Genomic DNA, 27,415 nt, shown 5'->3' with positions numbered 1-27,415 from the left:
TAAATTCGTCCAAAATTAGTTTTGAGTCTTTTGGTTTGTCTTAACGTTTTAAATTTTAGTTTTGCATTCTTTGAGTCTAGTTTAGTGTTTTATATTGTTTTTACGTTCTTAAGTCAATTTAGAAGGTTTTAGCAAGCCCTCCTAATCCCCGGTCTAGAACGATCCCTCACTTATCCATTCTACTACAATTGTCAAACGAGGGTTTAATTTGAATGTCAAGTAATTCTCACATCAATTGAAAGGGAATGCCCTAGGGTGTCTAAAAGGGTGCGGCTGAGATGTGGGATGTTGAAAATTGGATGGGAGTTACGGATTGAAGGAAGAAAAAGATGGTAGGGTTGCTGCGGCTTATAGGTGTTGTGGTTGAATTATGAAAAGAATCAATGAGAGGTCCGTAGGGTGCGGCTAAGTGGTGGAAAACCTAAGGTTTCAGAAATTCAAACCCTAGCTTATTTTTATTAATTAAAATTAAGTCAAAGGCTCTAGAATTAGGAAATAAAATCAGAAATTAAAAGGAAAGTGGCTGCAAGGTGCGGCTAGGGTTTAGTTTAGGAGAGGAGCATGTGTTTAATTGCATAACCTAGGACAAAATTGCCCCCCTTGCATGGCAAGGGAAGGAAAGAAAGGGAAAGGGCACGGCAAGGGTGTGTAAGGGGCCTAGGGCCTTCGTTTTGTGTCCTAAGGTGCCTACAAGGCCTTCAAAGTGGCTAGAAAATACAGACGTTTAAGATTAGGAAAGGTTACCAAAACGGGAAACCTAGGGTTAACTTTCCTACTTCAAGTAGGAATCCTTGTTGGAGTAGGAATTCATCGTTGGAGTAGGAATTCATCGTTTCTTCAAGTCTTCAACTCATTCATTCCTCTTTCGCTCCAAAAGACTCCAATTTGCATCTTCTTGCACACTTTGGCCTTATAATCTGAAAATACACAAAAGTGACTTTAAACACTAAAATAACTAAGGAAACACAACATAAATGCACCAGAACAAGCTAATTAAGTCGCATGAATATGCTCCTATCAGTGAGATCGAAAATGAGAGTATTCACATTGCTTTTGATAATGTAGATATTAATTTAGTTGAGCAAAATTTTGATCATATTGTAGATAAGCTTATAAAATATATTAATCATTTAGAAAGAGGTAGTGAAGGGCAAACAAAGAGGTAGTGAAGGTAAGCGAGAATGTGTCCGCTGTTTTGCAACGTAAACTACCTACCAAGTGCAAAGACCCCGGTAGTTTCACGATTCCTTGTTTGATTGGTCATAATCGTTTTGAACATGCCATGCTTGATTTAGGTGCATCCATAAATGTCATGCCTTATTCCATTTATGCATCAATGAACCTTGGTGAGTTAAAACAAGATGGCATTATAATTCAATTGGCCGATCGTTCTAACGCTTATCCCAAGGGAGTCCTTGAGGATGTTTTAGTGCAGGTCAATCACCTTATTTTCCTCGCAGATTTCTATGTTTTAGACATGGAGGATTCAAGCCATGCTCCATCATTGCCAATCTTGCTAGGCCGTCCCTTCATGAAAACAGCAAGAACAAAGATTGATGTGTATACGAGAACATTGACCATGGAGTTTGATGGGGACATTATTCATTTTAATCTTTCTGAAACCATTAAACATCCAATTGAGGACCATTCTTGTTTTGCTATTGATATTGTTGATTCTTTGGCACAGGTGCATTTGGATCAAATGAACGAAGATGCACTTGAGGTAGCCTTAGTCCACGGCATAGGAACAAGAAATAAGTGTGAGGGAGTCTTGGCAACCCACGGCATGCAATCTGACCATATTGCCGTGCCCCCTTGTGATGAAGTACTTGAAATGGTCGCTGCCCTCGAGTCATTGCCCTTCCACTCTGGTAAGTCTCCAATCTCACTTTTAGATTCGGTTTTGACTAACAAGTTACTTCCATCAACTGAGCAGCCACCTACACTTGAGTTAAAGCCATTACCTAGTCACTTGAAGTATGTGTTCTTGGGCCAAGATCAAACGCTACCCGTCATCATTTCAAACTTACTCACGGCTCAAGAAGAAGACAAGTTGATAAGGGTGTTAAAAGAGCACAAATCTGCCATTGGATGGACTTTGGCGGATATCAAAGGCATTAGTCCCACCACGTGCATGCATCGCATCCTTTTGGAGGAGGAAGCCAAGCCATCTCGTGAAGCTCAACGTCGCCTTAATCCACCTATGATGGAAGTAGTGAAAAATGAGGTTATAAAATTACTTGATTGTGGTGTTATATATCCTATTTCTGATAGTCGTTGGGTGTCACCTGTGCAGGTTGTTCCAAAGAAGTCTGGCGTCACAGTGGTGAAGAATGAAGAACAAGAGCTTGTCCCCACTCGTGTTGTGACTGGTTGGCGTGTTTGCATTGATTACAGGAAGTTAAATGCCATGACAAGGAAGGATCACTTTCCATTACCATTCCTCGACCAAATGTTGGAAAGGTTAGCCGGTTATGAATTTTATTGCTTTCTTGATGGATATTCCGGATATAACCAGATTGTGATCGCTCCGGAGGACCAAGAGAAGACAACATTTACGTGCCCCTTTGGCACTTTTGCATATAGACGCATGCCATTTGGCTTGTGCAATGCTCCGGCGACGTTTCAACGATGCATGGTGAGTATATTCTCTGATTATGTGGAGAAGATTATTGAGATATTCATGGATGATTTTAGCGTGTTTGGCAATTCATTTGATCATTGCTTGAATAATCTGACTTTAATCTTGAAACGTTGTGTTGAAACTAATCTTGTACTTAATTGGGAAAAATGCCACTTCATGGTTAAGCAAGGTATTGTTCTAGGCCATATCATTTCCGAAAAAGGCATTGAAGTAGATAAATCTAAGGTAGACCTTGTTCGCCACTTACCCTCTCCAACTTCGGTTAGAGAGGTACGTTCGTTTCTTGGCCATGCAGGGTTCTATAGGCGTTTTATCAAGGACTTCTCCAAGATGTCCAACCCTCTTTGCCGATTGCTTCAAAAAGATGTGCCATTCAAGTTTGATGAAGAGTGTAATTCGGCATTTAACCAACTCAAGGAGAAGCTAGTCTCGGCCCCCATTATTGTACCTCCAGATTGGAGCCTTCCGTTCGAGCTCATGTGCAATGCATCCGACTATGCATTAGGAGCTGTTCTAGGACAAAGAAGAGACAAGCGGCCGCATGTCATATACTATGCCTCTCGGACTCTCAATGATGCCCAATTGAACTACTCCACGACTGAAAAAGAACTTCTAGCTGTGGTTTTTGCTTTAGATAAATTCCGTTCATATTTAATTGGTACTAAAGTAATCGTTTATTCTGATCATGCAGCTTTGAGGTACTTGCTCACGAAAAAGGAAGCAAAGCCGAGGCTTATCCGTTGGATTCTTCTTCTTCAAGAATTTGATATTGAAATCAGGGATAAGAAAGGAAGCGAGAATGTAGTGGCTGACCATTTAAGCCGAATGATCCACGAGGAGAATGAACATGCCGTACCTATCCCTGAAACTTTTCCCGATGAGCAGCTGCTATCCATTGAGGTAAGTGAACCATGGTATGCAGATTTAGTGAATTACTTGGTGGCTAAACAATTTCCAAATGAGCTCAATAGGCACCAACGTGACAAACTTAGGCATGATGCACGATTTTATGTATGGGATGATCCGTACTTATGGAAATTTTGTCCCGATCAGATTATACGTCGTTGTGTGCATGATTCTGAATGTCATTCAATTTTGAGTTTTTGTCATACATATGCATGTGGAGGGCACTTTGGCACACAACGCACGGCCCTTAAAGTGTTACAATGTGGATTTTATTGGCCTAGTATTTTTAAGGATGCTAGAACGTTTTGCCTAACATGTGATAAATGCCAAAGAATGGGTGGTATTAGTGCAAGAGACCAAATGCCGCAGGTTTCTATCCTAAATGTTGAAATTTTTGATGTTTGGGGTATTGACTTTATGGGTCCCTTTCCATCATCTTATGGTTTCACTTATATCTTGCTAGCCGTTGATTATGTTTCTAAATGGGTGGAAGCAAAAGCCACCCGTACTAACGATTCTAAGGTGGTTGCAGATTTCGTGAAAACTAACATTTTTGCTAGGTTTGGAATGCCGAGAGTAATCATAAGTGATGGAGGGTCTCATTTTTGCAACCGGACCATTGAGGCATTATTGAGGAAATACAGTGTCAACCATAGGGTTTCTACACCTTACCATCCTCAAACAAATGGCCAAGCCGAGGTTTCCAACCGAGAGATCAAGCAAATCCTAGAAAAGACCGTTGGGCCAACAAGAAAGGATTGGAGTTTACGGTTAGATGATGCACTTTGGGCGTATCGTACGGCATACAAAACCCCCATTGGGATGTCCCCTTTTCGACTTGTCTATGGCAAGGCGTGCCATCTTCCCGTGGAGTTGGAGCATAAAGCTTTTTGTGCCGTCAAGAAATTCAACATGCACTTAGATGAAGCGGGAAGCCATAGGAAATTCCAATTGAATGAGCTTGATGAAATACGGCACGAGGCGTACGAGAATGCAAGCATTTACAAGCAAAAGACCAAAGTTTTCCATGACAACATGATCCGTGGGAAATCCTTCTCCATTGGGCAGAAAGTGCTATTGTTCAATTCCCGTTTACGTTTGTTTCCCGGTAAGTTACGTTCTAAGTGGATTGGACCGTTTGTTATTACTAATGTTTTTGTTCATGGTGCAGTCCAAATCCAGAGCTTGAAAACGGGACAGGAATTTAAGGTGAACGGGCATCGTTTGAAGGCCTATTATGAGAACTTTGTGGAGCACACCGTGGATGACACCCCCTTGGGTACCGTGGGCTCCAATTTGGAGTAAATGGATTCTTCGTCCGGCTGCAAGATGTAAAAGAAAGCGCTACTTGGGAGGCAACCCAATACAGTGAATAAAACTTGTTTATTGATTTCTGAGTGATTACAAAAAAAAAAAAAAAAAAAAAAAAAAAAATTGGCAGAAAGATGGAGTCTTCACAAAGGTTGTGTACTTAAGGCCCCACTACGTGGCAACACTCTCGGAACAGGAGGTATCGGAACAGGAGGTATCGAAGCGGAAGGCATCGGAGCGGGAGGCACCGAAGATAGATCATTCAAGGCCCCAAACCTTGGTGGAACGCTGGATGACCCAGGAAAGAGGTGCCTCTGGAAGAAAGCTGCAAACCGTTGACGGTCATCAAGCTCATCAAGCTTCCTCTTCATGCCTGTTGAATAATTGTTGGCAAGCACGTGCAAACTTCGGTTCTCGTACTTAAGCTGTTTGATCTCCTGCTTAAGACTCTCCACCTCCGCCATCAAGGATTCAACCTGTCGGGAGCGAGCAAGAAGGCGTTGGCCCATGTTGGACACAGAGCCAGTGCACTGAACACTCAAAGCCAGGGATTCTTGAACGGCCAACTCATCGGACCGTCCTGAAAGCAGCTGACTGTCTTTGGGAGTGAGGAGGTTCCGAGCCACTATCGTAGCCGTTGTGGGATCCGTCATCACAGAGTCCTCATCTGTAAGAGGGCCATGGGAAGATAAGAAAGACAGGCACCATATCTTACCCTGACGAGACGCGACCGGATCACTGCTTAGACTCAAATCTAAGCAAAGGTTCGATGGGTTGGATGAGCTAGCCATTGTTCACGAAGTTAAAAGAAAAGGGGTGGACGGAGTAGATTTTCAAAAGGGCCGGAGACGAGCTTCAAGAATGGAAAATCTTCAGAGTGTGTAAGTTGGCGGTGATCGATAGCTCTATAAAAAGCCAAGGCAACGCGTCCACAAATTCAAAAAGCCTCGGCTTTTCAGAAATCGCGTTTAACACGTGGAGGCCATCATCGCAACTACACGTCTTTAGCCAACAAGCGCAAAGTTCGGCGACGCTTTATCTGCTTTTCAGAAAACGCGTGCAGCTTTATCGAAGAGTCGTCACTATTCCAAAAAGCCAGATTTGCGGGATCAAAATGTTTGTCGACAACGGTAAAAGAACAGTATCACCACTTGCTATTGAATTCCCTATATATGTCGACCTTCATTTTTTTTGGCAAGACAGAACTGAAGAAAATGCCCAACTCTTTCTCACCTCTGAGGGTGCACTCCCAGCAAAGCCTTTCGAAATACTCCATTCTTTCTTCTTCCCCAAAGATGATACCAGATGCCTGGAGTACAGATGACCCAGGAGGAAACAGCACCACAAATACATGTGCTGATTCATTCACCGCTTCTTCAAAAGCAAAGGTATCTCATATCATCAAGGGCAAAAGCAAAGGTATCTCATATCATGCTCTTTCCCTGTCTTTTCCTTTGTCCTTGATATTACTTGCATGACAAAGTGAAAGAAGCAATCAGCCGGCACTTGGAGTCTATCTGGACTCTATTCCCTGGTTGCTTACCTAGCTTTGCCGAGCTATCCTCTAACCCTCTTCAATACGAATTGGAGAGATTGAACAAAGAAACAGATAAAAGGAGGAAGCTTAGACCTTCGGGGGAGACCAAAGGAAGCCTGCTACCCAGTTCACGAGTAGCACAAAGGAAAATCAACGATGGGAGCAGCGCATTTCAAGAGTAAGCCTGTGGAATCACTCAAGATGAAGCCTCACTGCAATCACCAAGGAGAAGATGGAATTTACACTCCACAACCAGATTTGCATCTCTAAAACTCTTCTCTTTGATAGATACATTCTGCCATGTTTAGTATGTTTAGTATGTTTAGTTGTTGTTTTATATGTTTTCTTTTGTTTGGTGTGTTTTAAGCTTAAAACATTGAGGACAATGTTTGATTTAAGTATGGGGGGGGTAACTAAGTATGTTGATGCAAAATTGTTGGATTTTATCACCCATAACTTCAAGTGTTGTTCCTTGCTGTTTTAAAATGTTTTTAAACTGTTTTAGTGTGTGTTGACTTAAAAATCCGAAAATACCATAAAAATTTGAAAAATTGTTTTGAAAAACCCAAAAAGAGTTGTTTCTGTGTGTTTGTGTCGTAGGTCACCTTCCAACACAATGATGAGGATTTGGTTTTTAATTGCATGATGGTTAAAGAAAGTTACAAACATGGATGGACGTTTGATATACTCTTTGGTTTATGCTTGGTTGTCGTTATAGTTTACGAATTCACATGTAATCACAAATAATAAAAATTAGTTTTTGTAACATGCTTGAAGGAAGGAACTCAAACAAACGCTACATCCCTGTGAGACTTGAGCCTAAAAGTTATTTGGAGAGTAATAATCTGTGCGTCATTGTTTTCTAAAGTCGTTGCATGATCTCATTATTCTTTGTTTGGTTACTACTTAGAAGGCGTTTCATCACTTAGTTCCAAATGCTAGAACTCATGCCCATTTCATTCAAAGCATGTCATTGATTTGCATACCACATATTCAAGATGAAGTTGTGTAGTGACTACCATCAAAGCCAAACAGCCATGTGCCCTTCACTCATTTTGTGTTTAAGTTTAACCCCATTGAGCCGTGTTAGCCCATATTCTTTGTTAACCCGCATTATCCTCACCTAGCCTAGATTAGGACCATCCTTACCCTTGTTCTTGAAGCATAGTAAGCAAGGAATTCCTTTTGATTAATGTGTTGCAGGAAATAAGTGTGGGGGAATTTTTATTGATGTGAGTTGATGTGCCATAGGCACGGCTAGAAAAAAAAAAAAAAAAAAATTTTGAAAAAGAGTTCCAAAGTATTGTTTGTTGAAGTAAGGGCCCAAAACAATGAATTAGGCCCTACGAGTTGTTTGAATCTCCCCTAATTGTTTAAAAGTTGATTTCTGCATTCTAAGGGAATTCTAGGTCTTAATTTCATTACTTTACTTATTATTGCTGAAAGAACTTTTGTTTATCCCTACCTTTCCTTGTTAGCCAACACCCCAAGCCCCGTTACAACCCTCTACTTCTATCTTGAGTGTTGTGCATTTCAATTGTGGAGTTTGAATTTGGTATGAGCATATGGTGTCACTGGTTCTCGCATCTAAGTAGTAGCATTCCATTCATGAGATCATATCTAAACACGTTTAATTACTCCAGAAAGTGCATTCTTTGTTATAACCTATGTGAGTACTAGTCTTTCATGTTTACATCAATCTTCTCACATATAACTAGTGTAGGGTGTGTAGTCAGAAAATCTGAGTAAAAATTGAGTGCATAACTAGTGAGGAATTGAGGGAATTCTCTAAGGCATGTTACTACATGCAAAATGTGTTTTAATTGATTAAATGCGAACTAGTGAATGGTGACTATGATTAAGTATGTGCTTGAGGGGAAGTAAGACTAAAAGCTATGTGAGTAATGATTTTTGACATGTCATGTTTCATTGGAAATCCCTGAGGCAACTGTTGGAAGGTTTAGGTTATGTTTTGTTTATTTTGTTTCAGCTTGTTTACTTTAGTTGTTTTGTTTTGCTCGAGGACTAGCAAAAGCTAAGTGTGGGGGAATTTGATAGAAGCATATTTATGCGCCTTAGTTAGCTAGTTCTTATGCATTTTTGTTATGTTTTCTTCCTTAAAGTAGTCTTTTAAGCTACTTTCATGTGTTTTCAGGTTTAAAGGACATATTACATGAAATGATGCAATTTGGAGCTTTTGGAGCAAAACTGAGCTGGAATGTGGTGTATGTAAATGGAGCACGAGGAATGAACGTGGTTGAAGGTCAAAGGAGTTCAAGAAATGAAGAAATGAAAGTGAAGAGCAAAGAAGTCGGAATTGGCAACCAAAGTTTCTAAAGTTGGAAGTTTCTATTCTTGGAGGTTTCCATTGTCGTGAGTTTCTATTCTTGGCTTTGGGCTTTTAGATGACTTAAACCCTAACTCTTTGTGGACCCTAAGCCTATGCCGCACCTAAACCCTAACCTTAGCCCATTTTAGAGCCATTGCCGTGGGCTTTAGGCCCAAATCCATGCATTAAGCCCTTCACCCTAATTCTTCCTCCAAATCCATGCATCCACATTCACCTAAATAAACCCTAAACTACATCCACTAAACCATCCATCCACCATAATTCCCATTATTGCCGTCCCCCCCACCATTCCATTCACACTTAAATGCCCATTATCCCATTTTTTTAGCTTTTAATTCCACACCATCCCATTATCATTTCCTAATCCATGCATCCACATTCACCTAAATAAACCCTAAACTACATCCACTAAACCATCCATCCACCATAATTCCCACCATCCACACCTTTTCCCTTCCACCAAATACCTTAAACAAACATCCATTAACACCCATTCTCTTCCTATAAATACCCATTCATTCCATTCACCAAATCATCTCATTTTCCATTGCAATACACAAACACTTCTCCTTCCATTTCATACCATCACACAACCTATCCTTAAACCTTGTGCTACAACAACGAGGAAGAGAAGAGTGCCTAAACGTTCATACAATTCAAGTTTGAGTTGTTGGAATGTTTAGGTGTTTCTTTGATTTCAAAGTTTCATTTTAATTCTCTTTGTTTTGTACGTATAAGGAATGGAAGAGAAGAGTGCTTAAACGTTCATACAATTCAAGTTTTGAGTTGTTGGAATGTTTAGGTGTTTCTTTGATTTCAAAGGTATGAGGAACTAAACCCCCTTTAGCTAGGGGGTGATTCGAAACTATGTTTATATTTGCAATATGAATTGATTAACTTTCGTTGGAATTTCATAAGTTGTGGATTCAATTTGTTTAACCGTTTGATTGATAACTTATTTATGAATGTTTATTAAGAATGCGCGCTTAATTTTCATGCATAAATATGACGCTAGAATGTAAGTGATTTTCACCTAATCGTTATGAACTTATATTCACAAGTAGTGGAGGTTGCTTATAAACAATCGTGTTAAATGAATTCTTGGCACGAGTTTCATGCTCATCATAGTAACGAATGCCTCGTCAACACTTATAGTTTTCATAATACTTAATGATCTTTGATTGTATCTTTATTGTGCTGTTCACGTAAAGGACTTTTGGAGAATGTTGTGAATTGCGTTGCGCAAACCCATCCAATTCATTAACTTAAGGAAAACTTGACGGTTAATTTAAGCGGACCTAATTAATCCGGAGTGTTGAGTTTCATAATTTATCGAAAGACGAACTGAGAATCAATCTTGTATGCAAGTATAACATGTGTGGAGAAGAACCCCTTAGCTAGCCTTCATTCCATTCATTCCATCACAAATTCATATTTACATTCCGCTTAGTTTGTTACTTTGTTTTGTTATTTCAATTTTCGTCAAATCAAAACTTTTTCCCCCCCCCTTTTACTTTCTTGTTCTTTAGTGCTTAGAATCTGTTTAGTTTATGTTTTAAAGTATTTTGAATCAAGCCATAATCTTAAATTCGTCCAAAATTAGTTTTGAGTCTTTTGGTTTGTCTTAACGTTTTAAATTTTAGTTTTGCATTCTTTGAGTCTAGTTTAGTGTTTTATATTGTTTTTACGTTCTTAAGTCAATTTAGAAGGTTTTAGCAAGCCCTCCTAATCCCCGGTCTAGAACGATCCCTCACTTATCCATTCTACTACAATTGTCAAACGAGGGTTTAATTTGAATGTCAAGTAATTCTCACATCAATTGAAAGGGAATGCCCTAGGGTGTCTAAAAGGGTGCGGCTGAGATGTGGGATGTTGAAAATTGGATGGGAGTTACGGATTGAAGGAAGAAAAAGATGGTAGGGTTGCTGCGGCTTATAGGTGTTGTGGTTGAATTATGAAAAGAATCAATGAGAGGTCCGTAGGGTGCGGCTAAGTGGTGGAAAACCTAAGGTTTCAGAAATTCAAACCCTAGCTTATTTTTATTAATTAAAATTAAGTCAAAGGCTCTAGAATTAGGAAATAAAATCAGAAATTAAAAGGAAAGTGGCTGCAAGGTGCGGCTAGGGTTTAGTTTAGGAGAGGAGCATGTGTTTAATTGCATAACCTAGGACAAAATTGCCCCCCTTGCATGGCAAGGGAAGGAAAGAAAGGGAAAGGGCACGGCAAGGGTGTGTAAGGGGCCTAGGGCCTTCGTTTTGTGTCCTAAGGTGCCTACAAGGCCTTCAAAGTGGCTAGAAAATACAGACGTTTAAGATTAGGAAAGGTTACCAAAACGGGAAACCTAGGGTTAACTTTCCTACTTCAAGTAGGAATCCTTGTTGGAGTAGGAATTCATCGTTGGAGTAGGAATTCATCGTTTCTTCAAGTCTTCAACTCATTCATTCCTCTTTCGCTCCAAAAGACTCCAATTTGCATCTTCTTGCACACTTTGGCCTTATAATCTGAAAATACACAAAAGTGACTTTAAACACTAAAATAACTAAGGAAACACAACATAAATGCACCAGAACAAGCTAATTAAGTCGCATGAATATGCTCCTATCAGTGAGATCGAAAATGAGAGTATTCACATTGCTTTTGATAATGTAGATATTAATTTAGTTGAGCAAAATTTTGATCATATTGTAGATAAGCTTATAAAATATATTAATCATTTAGAAAGAGGTAGTGAAGGGCAAACAAAGAGGTAGTGAAGGTAAGCGAGAATGTGTCCGCTGTTTTGCAACGTAAACTACCTACCAAGTGCAAAGACCCCGGTAGTTTCACGATTCCTTGTTTGATTGGTCATAATCGTTTTGAACATGCCATGCTTGATTTAGGTGCATCCATAAATGTCATGCCTTATTCCATTTATGCATCAATGAACCTTGGTGAGTTAAAACAAGATGGCATTATAATTCAATTGGCCGATCGTTCTAACGCTTATCCCAAGGGAGTCCTTGAGGATGTTTTAGTGCAGGTCAATCACCTTATTTTCCTCGCAGATTTCTATGTTTTAGACATGGAGGATTCAAGCCATGCTCCATCATTGCCAATCTTGCTAGGCCGTCCCTTCATGAAAACAGCAAGAACAAAGATTGATGTGTATACGAGAACATTGACCATGGAGTTTGATGGGGACATTATTCATTTTAATCTTTCTGAAACCATTAAACATCCAATTGAGGACCATTCTTGTTTTGCTATTGATATTGTTGATTCTTTGGCACAGGTGCATTTGGATCAAATGAACGAAGATGCACTTGAGGTAGCCTTAGTCCACGGCATAGGAACAAGAAATAAGTGTGAGGGAGTCTTGGCAACCCACGGCATGCAATCTGACCATATTGCCGTGCCCCCTTGTGATGAAGTACTTGAAATGGTCGCTGCCCTCGAGTCATTGCCCTTCCACTCTGGTAAGTCTCCAATCTCACTTTTAGATTCGGTTTTGACTAACAAGTTACTTCCATCAACTGAGCAGCCACCTACACTTGAGTTAAAGCCATTACCTAGTCACTTGAAGTATGTGTTCTTGGGCCAAGATCAAACGCTACCCGTCATCATTTCAAACTTACTCACGGCTCAAGAAGAAGACAAGTTGATAAGGGTGTTAAAAGAGCACAAATCTGCCATTGGATGGACTTTGGCGGATATCAAAGGCATTAGTCCCACCACGTGCATGCATCGCATCCTTTTGGAGGAGGAAGCCAAGCCATCTCGTGAAGCTCAACGTCGCCTTAATCCACCTATGATGGAAGTAGTGAAAAATGAGGTTATAAAATTACTTGATTGTGGTGTTATATATCCTATTTCTGATAGTCGTTGGGTGTCACCTGTGCAGGTTGTTCCAAAGAAGTCTGGCGTCACAGTGGTGAAGAATGAAGAACAAGAGCTTGTCCCCACTCGTGTTGTGACTGGTTGGCGTGTTTGCATTGATTACAGGAAGTTAAATGCCATGACAAGGAAGGATCACTTTCCATTACCATTCCTCGACCAAATGTTGGAAAGGTTAGCCGGTTATGAATTTTATTGCTTTCTTGATGGATATTCCGGATATAACCAGATTGTGATCGCTCCGGAGGACCAAGAGAAGACAACATTTACGTGCCCCTTTGGCACTTTTGCATATAGACGCATGCCATTTGGCTTGTGCAATGCTCCGGCGACGTTTCAACGATGCATGGTGAGTATATTCTCTGATTATGTGGAGAAGATTATTGAGATATTCATGGATGATTTTAGCGTGTTTGGCAATTCATTTGATCATTGCTTGAATAATCTGACTTTAATCTTGAAACGTTGTGTTGAAACTAATCTTGTACTTAATTGGGAAAAATGCCACTTCATGGTTAAGCAAGGTATTGTTCTAGGCCATATCATTTCCGAAAAAGGCATTGAAGTAGATAAATCTAAGGTAGACCTTGTTCGCCACTTACCCTCTCCAACTTCGGTTAGAGAGGTACGTTCGTTTCTTGGCCATGCAGGGTTCTATAGGCGTTTTATCAAGGACTTCTCCAAGATGTCCAACCCTCTTTGCCGATTGCTTCAAAAAGATGTGCCATTCAAGTTTGATGAAGAGTGTAATTCGGCATTTAACCAACTCAAGGAGAAGCTAGTCTCGGCCCCCATTATTGTACCTCCAGATTGGAGCCTTCCGTTCGAGCTCATGTGCAATGCATCCGACTATGCATTAGGAGCTGTTCTAGGACAAAGAAGAGACAAGCGGCCGCATGTCATATACTATGCCTCTCGGACTCTCAATGATGCCCAATTGAACTACTCCACGACTGAAAAAGAACTTCTAGCTGTGGTTTTTGCTTTAGATAAATTCCGTTCATATTTAATTGGTACTAAAGTAATCGTTTATTCTGATCATGCAGCTTTGAGGTACTTGCTCACGAAAAAGGAAGCAAAGCCGAGGCTTATCCGTTGGATTCTTCTTCTTCAAGAATTTGATATTGAAATCAGGGATAAGAAAGGAAGCGAGAATGTAGTGGCTGACCATTTAAGCCGAATGATCCACGAGGAGAATGAACATGCCGTACCTATCCCTGAAACTTTTCCCGATGAGCAGCTGCTATCCATTGAGGTAAGTGAACCATGGTATGCAGATTTAGTGAATTACTTGGTGGCTAAACAATTTCCAAATGAGCTCAATAGGCACCAACGTGACAAACTTAGGCATGATGCACGATTTTATGTATGGGATGATCCGTACTTATGGAAATTTTGTCCCGATCAGATTATACGTCGTTGTGTGCATGATTCTGAATGTCATTCAATTTTGAGTTTTTGTCATACATATGCATGTGGAGGGCACTTTGGCACACAACGCACGGCCCTTAAAGTGTTACAATGTGGATTTTATTGGCCTAGTATTTTTAAGGATGCTAGAACGTTTTGCCTAACATGTGATAAATGCCAAAGAATGGGTGGTATTAGTGCAAGAGACCAAATGCCGCAGGTTTCTATCCTAAATGTTGAAATTTTTGATGTTTGGGGTATTGACTTTATGGGTCCCTTTCCATCATCTTATGGTTTCACTTATATCTTGCTAGCCGTTGATTATGTTTCTAAATGGGTGGAAGCAAAAGCCACCCGTACTAACGATTCTAAGGTGGTTGCAGATTTCGTGAAAACTAACATTTTTGCTAGGTTTGGAATGCCGAGAGTAATCATAAGTGATGGAGGGTCTCATTTTTGCAACCGGACCATTGAGGCATTATTGAGGAAATACAGTGTCAACCATAGGGTTTCTACACCTTACCATCCTCAAACAAATGGCCAAGCCGAGGTTTCCAACCGAGAGATCAAGCAAATCCTAGAAAAGACCGTTGGGCCAACAAGAAAGGATTGGAGTTTACGGTTAGATGATGCACTTTGGGCGTATCGTACGGCATACAAAACCCCCATTGGGATGTCCCCTTTTCGACTTGTCTATGGCAAGGCGTGCCATCTTCCCGTGGAGTTGGAGCATAAAGCTTTTTGTGCCGTCAAGAAATTCAACATGCACTTAGATGAAGCGGGAAGCCATAGGAAATTCCAATTGAATGAGCTTGATGAAATACGGCACGAGGCGTACGAGAATGCAAGCATTTACAAGCAAAAGACCAAAGTTTTCCATGACAACATGATCCGTGGGAAATCCTTCTCCATTGGGCAGAAAGTGCTATTGTTCAATTCCCGTTTACGTTTGTTTCCCGGTAAGTTACGTTCTAAGTGGATTGGACCGTTTGTTATTACTAATGTTTTTGTTCATGGTGCAGTCCAAATCCAGAGCTTGAAAACGGGACAGGAATTTAAGGTGAACGGGCATCGTTTGAAGGCCTATTATGAGAACTTTGTGGAGCACACCGTGGATGACACCCCCTTGGGTACCGTGGGCTCCAATTTGGAGTAAATGGATTCTTCGTCCGGCTGCAAGATGTAAAAGAAAGCGCTACTTGGGAGGCAACCCAATACAGTGAATAAAACTTGTTTATTGATTTCTGAGTGATTACAAAAAAAAAAAAAAAAAAAAAAAAAAAAATTGGCAGAAAGATGGAGTCTTCACAAAGGTTGTGTACTTAAGGCCCCACTACGTGGCAACACTCTCGGAACAGGAGGTATCGGAACAGGAGGTATCGAAGCGGAAGGCATCGGAGCGGGAGGCACCGAAGATAGATCATTCAAGGCCCCAAACCTTGGTGGAACGCTGGATGACCCAGGAAAGAGGTGCCTCTGGAAGAAAGCTGCAAACCGTTGACGGTCATCAAGCTCATCAAGCTTCCTCTTCATGCCTGTTGAATAATTGTTGGCAAGCACGTGCAAACTTCGGTTCTCGTACTTAAGCTGTTTGATCTCCTGCTTAAGACTCTCCACCTCCGCCATCAAGGATTCAACCTGTCGGGAGCGAGCAAGAAGGCGTTGGCCCATGTTGGACACAGAGCCAGTGCACTGAACACTCAAAGCCAGGGATTCTTGAACGGCCAACTCATCGGACCGTCCTGAAAGCAGCTGACTGTCTTTGGGAGTGAGGAGGTTCCGAGCCACTATCGTAGCCGTTGTGGGATCCGTCATCACAGAGTCCTCATCTGTAAGAGGGCCATGGGAAGATAAGAAAGACAGGCACCATATCTTACCCTGACGAGACGCGACCGGATCACTGCTTAGACTCAAATCTAAGCAAAGGTTCGATGGGTTGGATGAGCTAGCCATTGTTCACGAAGTTAAAAGAAAAGGGGTGGACGGAGTAGATTTTCAAAAGGGCCGGAGACGAGCTTCAAGAATGGAAAATCTTCAGAGTGTGTAAGTTGGCGGTGATCGATAGCTCTATAAAAAGCCAAGGCAACGCGTCCACAAATTCAAAAAGCCTCGGCTTTTCAGAAATCGCGTTTAACACGTGGAGGCCATCATCGCAACTACACGTCTTTAGCCAACAAGCGCAAAGTTCGGCGACGCTTTATCTGCTTTTCAGAAAACGCGTGCAGCTTTATCGAAGAGTCGTCACTATTCCAAAAAGCCAGATTTGCGGGATCAAAATGTTTGTCGACAACGGTAAAAGAACAGTATCACCACTTGCTATTGAATTCCCTATATATGTCGACCTTCATTTTTTTTGGCAAGACAGAACTGAAGAAAATGCCCAACTCTTTCTCACCTCTGAGGGTGCACTCCCAGCAAAGCCTTTCGAAATACTCCATTCTTTCTTCTTCCCCAAAGATGATACCAGATGCCTGGAGTACAGATGACCCAGGAGGAAACAGCACCACAAATACATGTGCTGATTCATTCACCGCTTCTTCAAAAGCAAAGGTATCTCATATCATCAAGGGCAAAAGCAAAGGTATCTCATATCATGCTCTTTCCCTGTCTTTTCCTTTGTCCTTGATATTACTTGCATGACAAAGTGAAAGAAGCAATCAGCCGGCACTTGGAGTCTATCTGGACTCTATTCCCTGGTTGCTTACCTAGCTTTGCCGAGCTATCCTCTAACCCTCTTCAATACGAATTGGAGAGATTGAACAAAGAAACAGATAAAAGGAGGAAGCTTAGACCTTCGGGGGAGACCAAAGGAAGCCTGCTACCCAGTTCACGAGTAGCACAAAGGAAAATCAACGATGGGAGCAGCGCATTTCAAGAGTAAGCCTGTGGAATCACTCAAGATGAAGCCTCACTGCAATCACCAAGGAGAAGATGGAATTTACACTCCACAACCAGATTTGCATCTCTAAAACTCTTCTCTTTGATAGATACATTCTGCCATGTTTAGTATGTTTAGTATGTTTAGTTGTTGTTTTATATGTTTTCTTTTGTTTGGTGTGTTTTAAGCTTAAAACATTGAGGACAATGTTTGATTTAAGTATGGGGGGGGTAACTAAGTATGTTGATGCAAAATTGTTGGATTTTATCACCCATAACTTCAAGTGTTGTTCCTTGCTGTTTTAAAATGTTTTTAAACTGTTTTAGTGTGTGTTGACTTAAAAATCCGAAAATACCATAAAAATTTGAAAAATTGTTTTGAAAAACCCAAAAAGAGTTGTTTCTGTGTGTTTGTGTCGTAGGTCACCTTCCAACACAATGATGAGGATTTGGTTTTTAATTGCATGATGGTTAAAGAAAGTTACAAACATGGATGGACGTTTGATATACTCTTTGGTTTATGCTTGGTTGTCGTTATAGTTTACGAATTCACATGTAATCACAAATAATAAAAATTAGTTTTTGTAACATGCTTGAAGGAAGGAACTCAAACAAACGCTACATCCCTGTGAGACTTGAGCCTAAAAGTTATTTGGAGAGTAATAATCTGTGCGTCATTGTTTTCTAAAGTCGTTGCATGATCTCATTATTCTTTGTTTGGTTACTACTTAGAAGGCGTTTCATCACTTAGTTCCAAATGCTAGAACTCATGCCCATTTCATTCAAAGCATGTCATTGATTTGCATACCACATATTCAAGATGAAGTTGTGTAGTGACTACCATCAAAGCCAAACAGCCATGTGCCCTTCACTCATTTTGTGTTTAAGTTTAACCCCATTGAGCCGTGTTAGCCCATATTCTTTGTTAACCCGCATTATCCTCACCTAGCCTAGATTAGGACCATCCTTACCCTTGTTCTTGAAGCATAGTAAGCAAGGAATTCCTTTTGATTAATGTGTTGCAGGAAATAAGTGTGGGGGAATTTTTATTGATGTGAGTTGATGTGCCATAGGCACGGCTAGAAAAAAAAAAAAAAAAAATTTTGAAAAAGAGTTCCAAAGTATTGTTTGTTGAAGTAAGGGCCCAAAACAATGAATTAGGCCCTACGAGTTGTTTGAATCTCCCCTAATTGTTTAAAAGTTGATTTCTGCATTCTAAGGGAATTCTAGGTCTTAATTTCATTACTTTACTTATTATTGCTGAAAGAACTTTTGTTTATCCCTACCTTTCCTTGTTAGCCAACACCCCAAGCCCCGTTACAACCCTCTACTTCTATCTTGAGTGTTGTGCATTTCAATTGTGGAGTTTGAATTTGGTATGAGCATATGGTGTCACTGGTTCTCGCATCTAAGTAGTAGCATTCCATTCATGAGATCATATCTAAACACGTTTAATTACTCCAGAAAGTGCATTCTTTGTTATAACCTATGTGAGTACTAGTCTTTCATGTTTACATCAATCTTCTCACATATAACTAGTGTAGGGTGTGTAGTCAGAAAATCTGAGTAAAAATTGAGTGCATAACTAGTGAGGAATTGAGGGAATTCTCTAAGGCATGTTACTACATGCAAAATGTGTTTTAATTGATTAAATGCGAACTAGTGAATGGTGACTATGATTAAGTATGTGCTTGAGGGGAAGTAAGACTAAAAGCTATGTGAGTAATGATTTTTGACATGTCATGTTTCATTGGAAATCCCTGAGGCAACTGTTGGAAGGTTTAGGTTATGTTTTGTTTATTTTGTTTCAGCTTGTTTACTTTAGTTGTTTTGTTTTGCTCGAGGACTAGCAAAAGCTAAGTGTGGGGGAATTTGATAGAAGCATATTTATGCGCCTTAGTTAGCTAGTTCTTATGCATTTTTGTTATGTTTTCTTCCTTAAAGTAGTCTTTTAAGCTACTTTCATGTGTTTTCAGGTTTAAAGGACATATTACATGAAATGATGCAATTTGGAGCTTTTGGAGCAAAACTGAGCTGGAATGTGGTGTATGTAAATGGAGCACGAGGAATGAACGTGGTTGAAGGTCAAAGGAGTTCAAGAAATGAAGAAATGAAAGTGAAGAGCAAAGAAGTCGGAATTGGCAACCAAAGTTTCTAAAGTTGGAAGTTTCTATTCTTGGAGGTTTCCATTGTCGTGAGTTTCTATTCTTGGCTTTGGGCTTTTAGATGACTTAAACCCTAACTCTTTGTGGACCCTAAGCCTATGCCGCACCTAAACCCTAACCTTAGCCCATTTTAGAGCCATTGCCGTGGGCTTTAGGCCCAAATCCATGCATTAAGCCCTTCACCCTAATTCTTCCTCCAAATCCATGCATCCACATTCACCTAAATAAACCCTAAACTACATCCACTAAACCATCCATCCACCATAATTCCCATTATTGCCGTCCCCCCCACCATTCCATTCACACTTAAATGCCCATTATCCCATTTTTTTAGCTTTTAATTCCACACCATCCCATTATCATTTCCTAATCCATGCATCCACATTCACCTAAATAAACCCTAAACTACATCCACTAAACCATCCATCCACCATAATTCCCACCATCCACACCTTTTCCCTTCCACCAAATACCTTAAACAAACATCCATTAACACCCATTCTCTTCCTATAAATACCCATTCATTCCATTCACCAAATCATCTCATTTTCCATTGCAATACACAAACACTTCTCCTTCCATTTCATACCATCACACAACCTATCCTTAAACCTTGTGCTACAACAACGAGGAAGAGAAGAGTGCCTAAACGTTCATACAATTCAAGTTTGAGTTGTTGGAATGTTTAGGTGTTTCTTTGATTTCAAAGTTTCATTTTAATTCTCTTTGTTTTGTACGTATAAGGAATGGAAGAGAAGAGTGCTTAAACGTTCATACAATTCAAGTTTTGAGTTGTTGGAATGTTTAGGTGTTTCTTTGATTTCAAAGGTATGAGGAACTAAACCCCCTTTAGCTAGGGGGTGATTCGAAACTATGTTTATATTTGCAATATGAATTGATTAACTTTCGTTGGAATTTCATAAGTTGTGGATTCAATTTGTTTAACCGTTTGATTGATAACTTATTTATGAATGTTTATTAAGAATGCGCGCTTAATTTTCATGCATAAATATGACGCTAGAATGTAAGTGATTTTCACCTAATCGTTATGAACTTATATTCACAAGTAGTGGAGGTTGCTTATAAACAATCGTGTTAAATGAATTCTTGGCACGAGTTTCATGCTCATCATAGTAACGAATGCCTCGTCAACACTTATAGTTTTCATAATACTTAATGATCTTTGATTGTATCTTTATTGTGCTGTTCACGTAAAGGACTTTTGGAGAATGTTGTGAATTGCGTTGCGCAAACCCATCCAATTCATTAACTTAAGGAAAACTTGACGGTTAATTTAAGCGGACCTAATTAATCCGGAGTGTTGAGTTTCATAATTTATCGAAAGACGAACTGAGAATCAATCTTGTATGCAAGTATAACATGTGTGGAGAAGAACCCCTTAGCTAGCCTTCATTCCATTCATTCCATCACAAATTCATATTTACATTCCGCTTAGTTTGTTACTTTGTTTTGTTATTTCAATTTTCGTCAAATCAAAACTTTTTCCCCCCCCCTTTTACTTTCTTGTTCTTTAGTGCTTAGAATCTGTTTAGTTTATGTTTTAAAGTATTTTGAATCAAGCCATAATCTTAAATTCGTCCAAAATTAGTTTTGAGTCTTTTGGTTTGTCTTAACGTTTTAAATTTTAGTTTTGCATTCTTTGAGTCTAGTTTAGTGTTTTATATTGTTTTTACGTTCTTAAGTCAATTTAGAAGGTTTTAGCAAGCCCTCCTAATCCCCGGTCTAGAACGATCCCTCACTTATCCATTCTACTACAATTGTCAAACGAGGGTTTAATTTGAGTGTCAAGTAATTCTCACATCAATTGAAAGGGAATGCCCTAGGGTGTCTAAAAGGGTGCGGCTGAGATGTGGGATGTTGAAAATTGGATGGGAGTTACGGATTGAAGGAAGAAAAAGATGGTAGGGTTGCTGCGGCTTATAGGTGTTGTGGTTGAATTATGAAAAGAATCAATGAGAGGTCCGTAGGGTGCGGCTAAGTGGTGGAAAACCTAAGGTTTCAGAAATTCAAACCCTAGCTTATTTTTATTAATTAAAATTAAGTCAAAGGCTCTAGAATTAGGAAATAAAATCAGAAATTAAAAGGAAAGTGGCTGCAAGGTGCGGCTAGGGTTTAGTTTAGGAGAGGAGCATGTGTTTAATTGCATAACCTAGGACAAAATTGCCCCCCTTGCATGGCAAGGGAAGGAAAGAAAGGGAAAGGGCACGGCAAGGGTGTGTAAGGGGCCTAGGGCCTTCGTTTTGTGTCCTAAGGTGCCTACAAGGCCTTCAAAGTGGCTAGAAAATACGGACGTTTAAGATTAGGAAAGGTTACCAAAACGGGAAACCTAGGGTTAACTTTCCTACTTCAAGTAGGAATCCTTGTTGGAGTAGGAATTCATCATTGGAGTAGGAATTCATCGTTTCTTCAAGTCTTCAACTCATTCATTCCTCTTTCGCTCCAAAAGACTCCAATTTGCATCTTCTTGCACACTTTGGCCTTATAATCTGAAAATACACAAAAGTGACTTTAAACACTAAAATAACTAAGGAAACACAACATAAATGCACCAGAACAAGCTAATTAAGTCGCATGAATATGCTCCTATCAGTGAGATCGAAAATGAGAGTATTCACATTGCTTTTGATAATGTAGATATTAATTTAGTTGAGCAAAATTTTGATCATATTGTAGATAAGCTTATAAAATATATTAATCATTTAGAAAAATATAAGACATATGATATAGAACTACATAGAATTTTAGATGAAGAGATGAAAAAATTAATTTTAGAAATAGGAGTAAAACGTATTTTAGGATCAAAAGAATATAATAATGTATTAGAGTTGAAAGTAGTATGTAATCCAGCAGAAGAAAGTATTACATCAAGAGTAGAAAATCTTGGATATGTAGGTAGAACTAATCAACAATTTTTGAGACAAACAAATGAACAATATAATTAACAATCAGGAGTAGATTACATTGAATAAAGTATGATGAAACCACCTAGAAAAAATAGGATTCCATATTTAAAATGATTAGAACAAATTAATATAGCAGGTATATATTAAACTTAGATAATGTAGATCCACAAGATTGAGAGAGAACAATCGAGAGATGGGAAAAAGGTTGCGTACATGCAGAAATAATGTTAGATTTTAGTAATTCACAAAATATTTTACATTATTTTGAACATATTTTAGCTGGTTTATTTTTTGATTATTTTCAATCATGGAAAGTTCAAAATCCAGAACAACATCAGGTAACTAAAACACATTTTAATATTGATAGTTTTATTACTTTAATTAAACAAGAATTTCTAGATCATAATTTGTTAGGTGGCAGAAGCGAACAAGAACAAATAACAGCATTTAGAAATTAGAACAATTACAAATTTATGATTTACAGTATATAGCTGAGTATACTTCATATTTCTTCAAATATTTAGGAAGAACAAGTAGAATTAGTGAAATTAAATTATTAGATACTTATATGACAAAAATAAAAGGACCAATAGGTGAAAAGATTTGGAATGAATGGCAAAAGCATGCAAAGAAAAATGATATTGCAATAAGACCTAGAATTCAACATATATATGACATACTTAGATAAGAGTGTAGCCAAATAAAAGCTAAGAGACAAACTAGGAAGCAATTTTACATGAGCTGTAAAAATATAGATTTACTACATAGTTTGATTGTCATAAGAAAAATAAGCATAAGAAAATATACAAAAAGAAATATAAGTCGTACCAAAGGTTAGTAGGACGGTTGATTTACTTGTCACTCACAAGGCCATATATTGCTTGCACAGTAAGTGTGCTGAGTCAATTTATGCACACAGCTAGTGAGGATCACATGGTCGCGGTAATGTGAATATTGAATTACTTGAAGGGAACTCCGAGGAAAGGACTACTATACAGAAAGCATGAACATATGGAAGTGAAAGGATACATGGATGTAGACTGGGCTGGAAATATTATTGATCGGCGATCTACTTTAGGCTACTTTACTTTTGTAGCTGGTAATCCTATAACTTGGAGGAGTAAGAAGCAGAGTGTGGTGGCGAGGTCTTTAGCTGAGGTTGAGTACAAAGGAATGGCACATGGTATTTATGAGCTTTTGTGGCTTCAAATTCTACTTATTGAGATAGGGTTTAAGCCTAAAGAACCTATGTTGTTATACAGTGATAATCAAGCAACGTGAGAGATTGCAAACAATCCCATGCAACATGATAGGACCAAACATGTTGAGGTGGACAAACACTTTATCTATATATATAAAGGGAGAGCCCCAGTTTGGTGAAGCTTTCCAAAATGCCAAGAAAGCCCCTTTGTTTTCTTCACAATCCAAATCCACAAAAATCGAAAAATGGGGACAAACTGGTAAAAAACCATCACTGAAAAAAGATAAAGCATCATAACCGTAAAGTTTTGCTGAATGAAGAATTAGAACCGTGACATGGGATTCAACCACCCTCCCACGTTCTACAAACTACCAACTAGATCAAAAACGTCCACTCCCTCACCTTCCATCCTCTCATTCTCTTCCAACAAGCTCACTGGTCTCTCTCTCTCTCTCTCTCTCTCTCTCTCTCTCTCTCTCCCTCGCTCGATTGCTCGCTCTCTCTAAAATCCAAAATTGACAGGAAACTGACGACGTGTTTGTGAATGCAGGGAAGAGGAATTCTCGAAATTTAGTTTTGCCTTGGCAAAGTGTGGGCTTTGAGAGCGAGTCCTACAGTTTCAGTTTTTGAAGGTTTCGGATATCCACACAATCTATTGGGAGCAGTCTGGAAATCCAGACGGCCATGTGAGTTCAGTTTCATATTAATTTCAGTAGTTTATTTGTAACCGTGCATAAATCAAGGAGAAGAGAAGAAGGGGAGGGAGAAACAAAGATACAGATTGACAAAGACTCTTCCTCTACACCATTTTGTTGAGGAGTACACAGAGTAGACTTCTGATGAATTATTCCACGATAATATCGTATGCCAAATCTTATTCATGCATACAAGTAGACCACGATAGTGTGCAATATATACTAATGTTGTTTTTGTCAGACACATCCCGTACGGCATTTTCCATGACTAATCTCACAGTATTTCTTCCTGCTTAGGAACTTCTTTGGAGCTTCCATGACATATTACCGAATGCCGATCTTTGTTATGACCTTCATTTTAAGAAATGCCAATTTGGAATGAAGAGGTAAGCAACTTCCTTCTTCGCTTTCACACCATTATCCCATCCAGGTCAACTGAGATTTTCCAAAATGCAGGTTTAAGGAGACACAGAGATGTGTTTGAACGGATGTCAGGAGGCTATACTAACATGCACACGGTAGTGCAGATGATACGGTGAATGGTCGAGTACAGGTAATGGATTTGATCTCCATTTTCTATGTATTCCTTCCAGCGTTTGTCCACTATTCATCAAATTCTTTTTAATTTCCTTCCGTTTTCATGCATGATTGTTGATTATTTTCTTTTGAGTGCAAAACTGGATTTGTTTCTTCTCCATGTAAGTGCCCATTGTTGAGTTTATTCTGCTTACAAGGAAACTATTGGCTCTGGGGAGTTTTTGTTTATATTAATCCATTTTCCGATTATTTATCAGGCTTTTTCCATTACGTTTTCAAATCATTTGCATTCGGTGCAGGCAGTGAAGTTAAATGTGATATGGTGTATGTGTGAGCGAGACATTGTGAGGAATGACAAAAACGTGGGAAGCAGAAAAAGATGAGCAAAGAAATTAGAACGTGAAGAAGGAAAAATTGTTATATGCAGTTGTCAGTAGTCTCCCAGGTTTCAAACTGTATCTGAAGCATATATTAAACCGACAAAGTGAATTGTCAGATAATTTAGAACGCAGGAACAAAGAAGGAAGGAAAACAGGAAAGCCTTCATGTTAGTTTTCTTTTACAGGAAGACCCATTTCACTCGCCGTGATCAACAATTGCAGCTTCTTGAAGTAGCCTTTCACTCACCATAAACGACAAGTGCGGCTTCTTTAGCAGTATGTTTATTAGTCTCTTTTCAAATCAAATTCACTGCCATTAATTAACTGTTTCTCATCGATCATTCATTTCTGATCATATTGATGCTATTTGATTATTCATAGATCTGCCAAATACGATATATAGTATAGAGTTGTGCTATGTATTTCTAATTTGGTTTCCATGCAAGAGAATAATATCATATTTGCATATCACTGTATTAGTTTACAAAGTGTTTGCGAAAACATCTCAAAGTGTGTTTTGATTTCTGGTTTGCTTAATTTATATCTATATATATAAAGAGAGAAACCTAAATAAGTGAAGCTTTTAATATTCCATTTATGTTCTTACTTTGATAGAGAAAATAATTAACAACTACCCAACAAAGTAGTAATATTGTACAATTTAGAAATCAAACGTGGAAGAGACAAATTCAACCACGTCTACAAAGTTTTTCTCAAACTGCATATAGCCTTGCCGAGGAGGATAGGCAGAGGCCATTCCATCAGTTTTTCCCGAACTGCAGAGATATCCTAGCGAAGGCCATTAGTAACGGTTACGGTATTGAAGAAGCAGAAAAAAGGCATGTATGTATAGCGCAACAAGTCATTGCAGTTTCATTATATTTAAAGACTGGAAGGTACGGGCACTAGGTACCAATTGTGTGGGCTACAGTTTCAATCTTTGTCGAAAGTGTGCAATTTGGGATGATGGATGATGAATTCCAGATGGTTGCGATTGAATTTTTTGTTTTTATTTTCATATAAAAGTGTGCTTTTACCAATTGGTTTGCAGCCCTGTTATATTTGCAGAACAGTGCCTCATGTTTATTACAATCATCTTGATTAGTTAGACTTTCAATTTAATGTCATATATAACTATTCTTACTCTTTAGCTTAATATTAGGATGTGCTATTACTTGGAGAAATACTACTATGTTTGACACTATTTGACCAATTAGTTAGACTTTCAAAAATCTTGGTTTTACAGAACATGTTTATCATTTCAATTAAATTATATGGACATTTGTGACGTAGCCATTTCTTATTTAACAGAAAACATAGTCATTTCTTATTTAATAAAAAAAATGTACTGAATTAAGCTAAACTGTTTTATGATGTAATATTTATAGCGTTGTCAGGAATAACCTCAATTATTTCAGTTGGCTTAGCTTGGTCTTCTCTTGGCCGATTCTTTATCAACTCCTCTTGCTTAACCTCAATTATTTCAGTTGGCATTGGTTGCAGACCCATTTGTTGAGGCTCGAAGAAAAAGGAATGGGGGAAAGTGTATTCTTGCCATAGATTTTCTATTGGGAGTGAGCATTGAAGAAAAGGGAAGGTGATAACAGCGGAAGAGGTGGCTTTTTGCTTTTGGCCTTTTGTTTTCTTCATTTTGCTTAATGTTGAGACTTGAGAAAAGAACTTCTAATGTTGAACCCCAATTCGAGAAAATAATGTGAAGAAAACAAATTTTCGTAATTGTTATTATGTCCAACATCAAACCAATTATGAACAATTGCTGTCCTCTAGCAAAAAATATTTTGACCCATGTTTAGTTATTCATAATCTTCTTCGTAATCTCAAATATCCATGTAGTCCAAAATCATCCCTAAACACCAGCGGGGTTCGAGAAGGATTTTGAATATCATAACAGTTATTCATAATTATGATTTTGTTAAGGAACCTTGCGTACATGCATTTTTTTTTTTTTTAATCCATTTGAACCAAATCATCCCATCCCCATTTGCACCCCAACGACCAACAAAGCACCCCAAAATTTCTTAAAATGTGTTGATCACAAATTCTTGAAGATCATATCCTTAAACTAATGAACCAAAATTACTAATAAACATAATACCTAAGAAACCAAAATTACTAAAATTTTAAGGATATCATAACATTTTAGAGCTTATATGTGCATTGTTGAGTTATTAGAGCAAACTAATAAATATAATGAACCTACATTGAATACAAATTCTTCTTTGTCATGTGGTAGCTTTTTAGCCTCTTATTATGGGTTACACATTTCTAAAAACTTTTTATATTATGTCCAGCCCACATCCGTCATTTATGATAGGGTTTAGGGGTATTAAAAAAGTTTAAAATTCTACTCATCCAGTTGACATAAAAATTAAAACTCTATAAACAATGCTAATTTATAAAAGAAAAAAAACATTAAAGCTAAATCATATCCAAGTCCTAACACCAACCAAGAAGTGTATATAGGCCCGTCATTTCCTTGCACTGATACTTATTACACTTCAAAAGTATTTTGTGATCATTTTATTTTGTTCTTTTGTATTATAGTGATGTGTAGATAAATGTTTTTCCTTCTTCTGTTCATAGG

At 38.7% G+C, this 27,415-nt stretch overlaps 1 long non-coding RNA gene across 2 annotated transcripts; it reads left to right on the top strand.

Annotated features, from left to right (window-relative positions):
* Positions 1–23,715: 23,715 nt before the first annotated feature.
* On the top strand, positions 23,716–26,584 carry LOC125477154. 2 transcript variants are annotated; one of them, XR_007258329.1, is made up of 5 exons: positions 23,716–23,884; positions 24,191–24,279; positions 24,350–24,446; positions 24,730–25,086; positions 26,314–26,584. It is a non-coding gene; the product is annotated as an uncharacterized LOC125477154 (long non-coding RNA). The 2 variants fall into 2 exon arrangements; XR_007258330.1 differs by having other exon boundaries at positions 26,298–26,584.
* The last annotated feature ends 831 nt before the right edge of the window (positions 26,585–27,415 follow it).

This window comes from the organism of the source record quoted next, unplaced genomic scaffold, assembly GCF_019419815.1.
Source record: "Pyrus x bretschneideri cultivar Hongxiangsu unplaced genomic scaffold, Pyrus_bretschneideri_v1 Contig20, whole genome shotgun sequence".
NCBI lineage: Eukaryota > Viridiplantae > Streptophyta > Magnoliopsida > Rosales > Rosaceae > Pyrus > Pyrus x bretschneideri.
This window is presented reverse-complemented; position numbering and strand designations above follow the sequence as displayed.